Below are 10,000 nucleotides of genomic sequence, written 5' to 3'. Positions count from 1 at the left end.
TAAAATCTCTAGAATTTATTATCTATCAACTTTACATATGAATTTTTTTAAATTAACTTTTTTTAAATTAAGTATTATTTATTAACTAGAGTCAATATCTACAAGAGCTCACATTGTTTGGGTTTAGTTTCTATGTAATAGTCAGCTGATCATTACCTAAGTAATTCTGGTCGAGTGTTTTACAGATATAGGTGGCACTGCTATACTGCGACCGAACTGCGCGGACATTCAAAACGACAATATTCTATACATAATCCTTACATTCATTGAGTTTGATGAATCGTATTATTTACTAACAACATAATTATGATAATAATAATATGTAATAAAAATAATCATGCTAATAATAACAATAAAAATGAAGATAATACTGATAGTTATTATAATGATAATAATAGATTGATGTTAAAAATAATTGCATTCATAATATTGAACAATACGATTATTTTATTAAATTATTAAGGATTGTGGTATTAAATCCAAATTCACAATTTCCTAAATTACAAAAATATAAAAAGTTTTTCCTACGATTTTATAAAATATAAATATATGAAATTTTATCGATGCTACTAGTTTCTTTACGGAAAATAAAAGTTTAATTTATTTTTATAATAATTTTATGAACATTTCATATCCGTGGGAAAAGTACAAACTTTAAATTAAGAGTGTAAAAAATTTCTTATGAATACAAAAAAATTTACAGAATAAACTACTAACTAAACTATCCAACAACCTTCTATGTGTATGTTGTTAAACATATTGTTCTAATTTAATTTAATTTATTAACCAGACCAAATAGATAATACGCTAAACATTGTTTGAGTTTTACTTTCTTCGGATATACCAGCTGTTCAGGATCTCGAGAATTCTCATTAAGCAGTGTGTACATTCTATGATCTTTTGGTCATTTCCTATAGGTGGCATTGTTATTCGATTGAGCGGGTTTCAAATAATCATAATTTTTAGATAATTCGTATTGTAATTATGCGTTTGATGCATTGTCTTATTTACTAGCAACAATATCATAATAATAATAAATGATAATTTAGGAGCTGATTTTTAAAATGGTATTAAAGTAAAATTTCAATTATTTGAAAGAGCTTTCGTTGTAAGAGAACAATTTCCATTATGCTTGAGTTATGCAGTAACTATTGATAAGAGTCAAGGTTTAAGTTTAAAAAATGCCATCATTGAAGCAGGGAACACCATTTTTAATGTTGGTCAAATTTATGTAGCCCTATCTCGTGTAACAGAGTTACGTGGACTACATTTAATCAATTTTGATCCTCATTCCGTTAAAGCACGCTCTTCAGCAATTAAAGAATATAATCGTTTAAGAAAAATTTATAGGTCTCATTTACCTACCATACTAATTCCTGATACACGTTGGCAAAAAGTATGGGACATGATTTGGGCAGTTGAAGAACATTCTATTCAAATTGAACTCAAAAATGCGAAAAAAGCTTCTCTTAGTTTATTAGATTGTCGAGGTATCGAAAACTGTGATAACGTTTCCGATGGTCTTAATTCAATTATTCAATGTATGTTTAATAATACAATAATTAGGACATTATTAATCAATCATGGCCTAAATTATTAATCTGTCAACAATAAACTTAGTAATTTATTTAGCAAATATAATAATCGCGAATTACTTCTAAAGTCCAGTGACATTAAAGAGTCATTAATAGAGCAGCCTTATTCTATGACAAATAACGATCCTGTATCAGTATTTCTTAAAATTTGTAATGATAATTGTGATATTAGAAATTTAGTACAATTTAAATTAGAAATTAATGATCGATGCAAAACATGCAATTATTCTAATTCTTACAGTATACTAGAAAATGTATTACATGTTTCAATATATGATGAGAAAAAAACATTTGAACTACAAGAATTAATTGATTCATCATCAACAAATTCGGTAGAATTTGGCGTCAAGTTCCGTTCAAAACGGAGCGCCAGACTACCGAATGTTATTACTGTAAGCAGAATGGTATTTCAAGGTTGCAAAATTTTATTTAATTATATGGTACTCCTTTTTCCAAAATGATATATCATAAAAGTAAGTCATACTCTATTTTACTGATATTAATTAATTATAATCAATTATAACATTTAATTCACTTAAAATTATTAAATTTTATCAGCACAAACTATAGTAAGCCCAGAAATTTCGATCCTGACTTTTTTTTCATGGAGAAAAGTCACCGCCACAGACTAGATAAAATAAAAATGTGTATAAGTAATCTTACTATAGATACGCAACTACACTGAAAAAAGTTAATTCACAGCTTGCATCTACAACCACCAGAGTGCACTGGAATTATTTCTACATAAACTGTAGATTCAACGGGATAGCTCACTGAAGTTAGAACCCCAAATTTTTTTCTTTTAATTTTTGATTTTTTTTTCTATCACGTTTTCAGCTTTTCGTTTGTTCTTTATTATTCACTCTCAACATTTGATCGTTCTCCATTTATTTTAAAAAGAATTTATTAATAATGTACCTTTAAGTTAGCCCCCCTGTCGCATTTTTTAATATTTTGGTAGCAATTTGAGTCATCAAGCCTCTATTTTTGATTGTTCATGTATATTTAACATTTGTTCCTACTTCACATTTTTTATTTATTGTTTAATTAACATTTTTAATTAGCTGTATGTATGCATTCTAAATATTTGCACTGCGCATGCGTCAACTTTACGTATATAGACTTTTAGCGCGGTCTTTTGAAAATTATAGTGACAAATACATCTCATGTATAAAAAATTAAAAAATTTACGGGTGTAATTTTTTAGGAATTACCATTTAATTAATTCAAATAATTAAAAAAAAATTGTTAGACGTCAGCCAATATCAATGTCATTAAGTAAATAAATATTCATTTCATTCTAAATTTTTTAAAAATATCGAGAGAATTGTTAATCAATGCATGTACATTTTTTTTTTATTTTCATCAATTCTATTTTCATCAATACTACGAACTATTAAAAAAAAAAAAAAAAAAAAAAATCCATAACAATTAACAAAAAATTTCAATACTTTATTAAAATAAAACTTATTATAAAATTATTAAAAACTACACGTTGCCCTTTTGTCCTGTGACCTCTATAATTAAAATTACAAGAAAAATACACTTACTCTAATCACTGTGCTGGTCAATATAATTTTCAAAAGTCCGCGCTGAATACAAATATTCAGCTTATTAAAAATGTTAATTAAACTAGAAATAAACAATTTGAAGTTGGAACAAAGGTTTTTGTACATGAACAATCATAATCAGAGGTTAATCCCATTGGATAGTGTACCATTCTATGATTTTGTGGTCGTTGCCGATAGGTGGCATTGTTATCCAATCAAGTGGATTTAGGTGAAAAGTCTTACAATTATGAGCATGGTGTATTGTGTCATTTACTTACAACAATGTCATAATAACAATAACACTAATAATAAAAATTATGAGAATGAAATTAATTATATCGGTAATACCAAATTGAGGTTAAAAATATCATTATCATTATTATTACCGAATGAATTATTGTTATTATTAAATTAATGTGTATTAGAGTATTAAATCCCAATCAACAACTTTTTTAATTCAAAAAAATGTTAAAATTTTTACTGTATATAAATAAAAATGTAAAATCCCTATTAATAAGATAGTTAATCGCTTTTAACCGCGGAGTTTACGCAGATCAGTCACGTTAAGTCTTTTAATGCTACTAGCTATTATGAGAGAAACAGAATTTCAATTTTTTTATTAGGATTTGATTATCAAAATTAATGAATAAACAACCTATCATATTAGAATAGCTTTGCCTGCATTAATTTATTCATTTATGAATTTTCAATTTTGCGCGGGAAAAATTTAATTTTGAAATTAAGAATGTTAAAATACTTTATAAATACAAAATTTCTAGAACAAACTATCAAACAACTTCATATGTGGATGGTTTTCAAACCTATTCTTTCTATTGAATTTCATTTATTAACTAGACTAAATACACAACAGGCTAAAGATTGTTTGAGTTTTACTTTCTTCCTTCAGGCCAGCCGTTCAAGATTTAGGTAATTCTTATTGGATAGTGTACACATTCTACGACTTTATAGTCGTTGCCTGTAGGTGGCATTGTTATTCAATCGAGCGGATTTCAAATAATTGTAATTTTTAGGCCATAGGTATTACAATTATGCGTATGATGCATTGTCCCCTTTATTAACAATAATGTCATTGTAACAATAACAATAATAATCATTATAAAAATGAAATTTATTATATCGGTAATGATAAATTGATGTTAAAAGTATCATTATCATTGTTTATCTTTACCAAAATAATTATTGTTATTGTTAAATTAATGTGTAGTAGAGCATTAAATCTAGATTAACAACTTTTTTAATTAAAAAAATGTTAAACTTTAACTATATATACATAAAAATTTAAAATCCCCATTGATAAGCTAGTTAATTGATTGAAACCGAAGAGTTTACACGGGTCAGTCACGTTAAGTTTTTTAATGCTACTAGCTACTATGAGAGAAACAGAATTTTAATTTTAAAATTGAACTTTTCCCGCGCAAAATTAGAAATATGTAAATAAATTAATTAATGCAGGTAAAGCTATTATCATATAAAAGGTTATTTGTTCGTTAATTTTGAAAATCAAATCCTAACAAAAAAATTAAAATTCTGTTTCTCTCATAGTAGCTAGTAGCATTAAAAAACTTAACGTGACTGACCCGTGTAAACTCTTCGGTTTCAATCAATTAACTAGCTTATCAATGGGGATTTTAAATTTTTTATGTATATATAGTTAAAGTTTAACATTTTTTTAATTAAAAAAGTTGTTAATCTAGATTTAATGCTCTACTACACATTAATTTAACAATAACAATAATTATTTTGGTAAAGATAAACAATGATAATGATACTTTTAACATCAATTTATCATTACCGATATAATAAATTTCATTTTTATAATAATTATTATTGTTATTGTTACAATGACATTATTGTTAATAAAGGGGACAATGCATCATACGCATAATTGTAATACCTATGGCCTAAAAATTACAATTATTTGAAATCCGCTCGATTGAATAACAATGCCACCTACAGGCAACGACTATAAAGTCGTAGAATGTGTACACTATAGGGATTGAGAGAGAACTGTAGAGGCAGCACTACTGCTGAAAGTGGAGCGCCCTGGTGTTATAAATATAAAGCTTAGTGATGTACACAATGTAATAATCAGTATTAGTTGACATTAAGAATGCAAAAAATAATTAAATTCGGGTTCTTGCCGGTCAAAAATACCCTTATTAGGGGTCAAAATGACATCAAGGGTAAAAATTATTTGAGTCAGGACACGTTTTAAACGTTGTGGAAACAGAAGATTTAAATAAACACTCAACCATAACCTGCTCAGTTGTCGCTCAAACCAAAGTTTCCGAGGTGTACAATATAAAAATTCATGTTAGTTACTAATTATTCTAACAATTATTTTATACAATATTAAAAATATGACAAATCTGGCTACATCGAAGCTTATTTAAAATTATTTTTAATGTTCATAAATTTACAAAATTTATAATTAAATATAAACCTAGTAAAAAGTTTATGACATTAAAGTTAGCAGTCACTTAACCATTTTTTAATTTTTTTTAATAAATAAATTTGTTCCAAAAAATTATTTCTAAAAAATTTGATTTTTTATTTTTTTAATTTTCTAAACGTCAATTTTTTTTCTCATGTTCTTTGATTTAATTTATTTATTCACAAAATTCTTAAAATTATAAGATATCTGCTAAATTAATTTTCATAAAAGTTTCGAAGTATAGAAGTAAATTTTATTCCAGTTTTTAATGAAATAAAAAAACTTGACAGATTATTTATATTATTACTTATAATATTATTACTAGTATTATTAATTTTATTATTAATGATATTCATTTCACTTCGTAAATTTCGTTGTCGCAATCGTTCGAAACGTTCAAATGCTTGAGTAGATTTTTTGATATTTACTTTACCAGGAAAAATTGTTGGTATGTATGAAGGATGCCGAGGATGTTCTGACTTTTGATTATTAACAAAATGAGCACTACAAATCCGAGTATTTTGAGTTGGTTCCCAATCATTTGGATATTTCCTGAAAAAAAATTATTTTAAATTTCATTTTTCCTTAGTACATTTTTATTTACTTTACAAAATAATCATTGTATAATTTAATATTCTATTTCATATTACTTGGCCTTTTAAATTTGATCGTGATTAATTTAATTTTTTCATTAAAATAATTTACTTACACATAGTTTTTCACTGCATTTATCCATTGTTGACGTTTAAGGGTTATCCACGCTGAGTTCAGAGTACTTGCAGGGAAACGATAAAATTTAACACTTGTATTTTGATTTTTGTTTTTATATGGCATATTGGAACAACCACGGATACAGCAAGAAACTTTTGACGAAGACATTATCAAAATTTATTTCAATTAGATTAAAAAAAAAATTTATTTAATAAATTTGTTATTGTTTTGTATAGCACTTGCCACCACTTTGCTTTACATTTTTCCCGGCAGGTGGCGTCAAGGTCATCTTTCTCAATCCCTATCCAATAAGAATTACCTAAATCTTGAACGGCTGGCCTGAAGGAAGAAAGTAAAACTCAAACAATCTTTAGCCTGTTGTGTATTTAGTCTAGTTAATAAATGAAATTCAATAGAAAGAATAGGTTTGAAAACCATCCACATATGAAGTTGTTTGATAGTTTGTTCTAGAAATTTTGTATTTATAAAGTATTTTAACATTCTTAATTTCAAAATTAAATTTTTCCCGCGCAAAATTGAAAATTCATAAATGAATAAATTAATGCAGGCAAAGCTATTCTAATATGATAGGTTGTTTATTCATTAATTTTGATAATCAAATCCTAATAAAAAAATTGAAATTCTGTTTCTCTCATAATAGCTAGTAGCATTAAAAGACTTAACGTGACTGATCTGCGTAAACTCCGCGGTTAAAAGCGATTAACTATCTTATTAATAGGGATTTTACATTTTTATTTATATACAGTAAAAATTTTAACATTTTTTTGAATTAAAAAAGTTGTTGATTGGGATTTAATACTCTAATACACATTAATTTAATAATAACAATAATTCATTCGGTAATAATAATGATAATGATATTTTTAACCTCAATTTGGTATTACCGATATAATTAATTTCATTCTCATAATTTTTATTATTAGTGTTATTGTTATTATGACATTGTTGTAAGTAAATGACACAATACACCATGCTCATAATTGTAAGACTTTTCACCTAAATCCACTTGATTGGATAACAATGCCACCTATCGGCAACGACCACAAAATCATAGAATGGTACACTATCCAATGGGATTAACCTCTGATTATGATTGTTCATGTACAAAAAACCTTTGTTCCAACTTCAAATTGTTTATTTCTAGTTTAATTAACATTTTTAATAAGCTGAATATTTGTATTCAGCGCGGACTTTGAAAATTATATTGACCAGCACAGTGATTAGAGTAAGTGTATTTTTCTTGTAATTTTAATTATAGAGGTCACAGGACAAAAGGGCAACGTGTAGTTTTTAATAATTTTATAATAAGTTTTATTTTAATAAAGTATTGAAATTTTTTGTTAATTGTTATGGATTTTTTTTTTTTTTTTTTTTTTTTTTAATAGTTCGTAGTATTCATGAAAATAGAATTGATGAAAATAAAAAAAAAATGTACATGCATTGATTAACAATTCTCTCGATATTTTTAAAAATTTAGAATGAAATGAATATTTATTTACTTAATGACATTGATATTGGCTGACGTCTAACAATTTTTTTAATTATTTGAATTAATTAAATGGTAATTCCTAAAAATTACACCCGTAAATTTTTTAATTTTTATACATGAGATGTATTTGTCACTATAATTTTCAAAAGACCGCGCTAAAAGTCTATATACGTAAAGTTGACGCATGCGCAGTGCAAATATTTAGAATGCATACATACAGCTAATTAAAAATGTTAATTAAACAATAAATAAAAATGTGAAGTAGGAACAAATGTTAAATATACATGAACAATCAAAAATAGAGGCTTGATGACTCAAATTGCTACCAAAATATTAAAAAATGCGACAGGGGGGCTAACTTAAAGGTACATTATTAATAAATTCTTTTTAAAATAAATGGAGAACGATCAAATGTTGAGAGTGAATAATAAAGAACAAACGAAAAGCTGAAAACGTGATAGAAAAAAAAATCAAAAATTAAAAGAAAAAAATTTGGGGTTCTAACTTCAGTGAGCTATCCCGTTGAATCTACAGTTTATGTAGAAATAATTCCAGTGCACTCTGGTGGTTGTAGATGCAAGCTGTGAATTAACTTTTTTCAGTGTAGTTGCGTATCTATAGTAAGATTACTTATACACATTTTTATTTTATCTAGTCTGTGGCGGTGACTTTTCTCCATGAAAAAAAGTCAGGATCGAAATTTCTGGGCTTACTATAGTTTGTGCTGATAAAATTTAATAATTTTAAGTGAATTAAATGTTATAATTGATTATAATTAATTAATATCAGTAAAATAGAGTATGACTTACTTTTATGATATATCATTTTGGAAAAAGGAGTACCATATAATTAAATAAAATTTTGCAACCTTGAAATACCATTCTGCTTACAGTAATAACATTCGGTAGTCTGGCGCTCCGTTTTGAACGGAACTTGACGCCAAATTCTACCGAATTTGTTGATGATGAATCAATTAATTCTTGTAGTTCAAATGTTTTTTTCTCATCATATATTGAAACATGTAATACATTTTCTAGTATACTGTAAGAATTAGAATAATTGCATGTTTTGCATCGATCATTAATTTCTAATTTAAATTGTACTAAATTTCTAATATCACAATTATCATTACAAATTTTAAGAAATACTGATACAGGATCGTTATTTGTCATAGAATAAGGCTGCTCTATTAATGACTCTTTAATGTCACTGGACTTTAGAAGTAATTCGCGATTATTATATTTGCTAAATAAATTACTAAGTTTATTGTTGACAGATTAATAATTTAGGCCATGATTGATTAATAATGTCCTAATTATTGTATTATTAAACATACATTGAATAATTGAATTAAGACCATCGGAAACGTTATCACAGTTTTCGATACCTCGACAATCTAATAAACTAGAGAAGCTTTTTTCGCATTTTTGAGTTCAATTTGAATAGAATGTTCTTCAACTGCCCAAATCATGTCCCATACTTTTTGCCAACGTGTATCAGGAATTAGTATGGTAGGTAAATGAGACCTATAAATTTTTCTTAAACGATTATATTCTTTAATTGCTGAAGAGCGTGCTTTAACGGAATGAGGATCAAAATTGATTAAATGTAGTCCACGTAACTCTGTTACACGAGATAGGGCTACATAAATTTGACCAACATTAAAAATGGTGTTCCCTGCTTCAATGATGGCATTTTTTAAACTTAAACCTTGACTCTTATCAATAGTTACTGCATAACTCAAGCATAATGGAAATTGTTCTCTTACAACGAAAGCTCTTTCAAATAATTGAAATTTTACTTTAATACCATTTTAAAAATCAGCTCCTAAATTATCATTTATTATTATTATGATATTGTTGCTAGTAAATAAGACAATGCATCAAACGCATAATTACAATACGAATTATCTAAAAATTATGATTATTTGAAACCCGCTCAATCGAATAACAATGCCACCTATAGGAAATGACCAAAAGATCATAGAATGTACACACTGCTTAATGAGAATTCTCGAGATCCTGAACAGCTGGTATATCCGAAGAAAGTAAAACTCAAACAATGTTTAGCGTATTATCTATTTGGTCTGGTTAATAAATTAAATTAAATTAGAACAATATGTTTAACAACATACACATAGAAGGTTGTTGGATAGTTTAGTTAGTAGTTTATTCTGTAA

At 26.5% G+C, this 10,000-nt stretch overlaps 1 long non-coding RNA gene across 1 annotated transcript; it reads right to left on the bottom strand.

Moving 5' to 3' along the window:
* Window positions 1-5,883: 5,883 nt before the first annotated feature.
* LOC141538541 (uncharacterized) lies at window positions 5,884-7,467 on the bottom strand. Its single transcript, XR_012481068.1, has 2 exons — window positions 6,310-7,467; window positions 5,884-6,152 (listed from the first exon to the last, which is right to left on the bottom strand). It is a non-coding gene; the product is annotated as an uncharacterized LOC141538541 (long non-coding RNA).
* Between the last annotated feature and the right edge of the window lie 2,533 nt (window positions 7,468-10,000).

This window comes from Cotesia typhae, unplaced genomic scaffold, assembly GCF_013202065.1.
Source record: "Cotesia typhae breed Kobodo isofemale line unplaced genomic scaffold, CoteBio_Ctyphae contig_11, whole genome shotgun sequence".
In the NCBI taxonomy this organism is placed as follows: Eukaryota; Metazoa; Arthropoda; class Insecta; order Hymenoptera; family Braconidae; genus Cotesia; species Cotesia typhae.
This window is presented reverse-complemented; position numbering and strand designations above follow the sequence as displayed.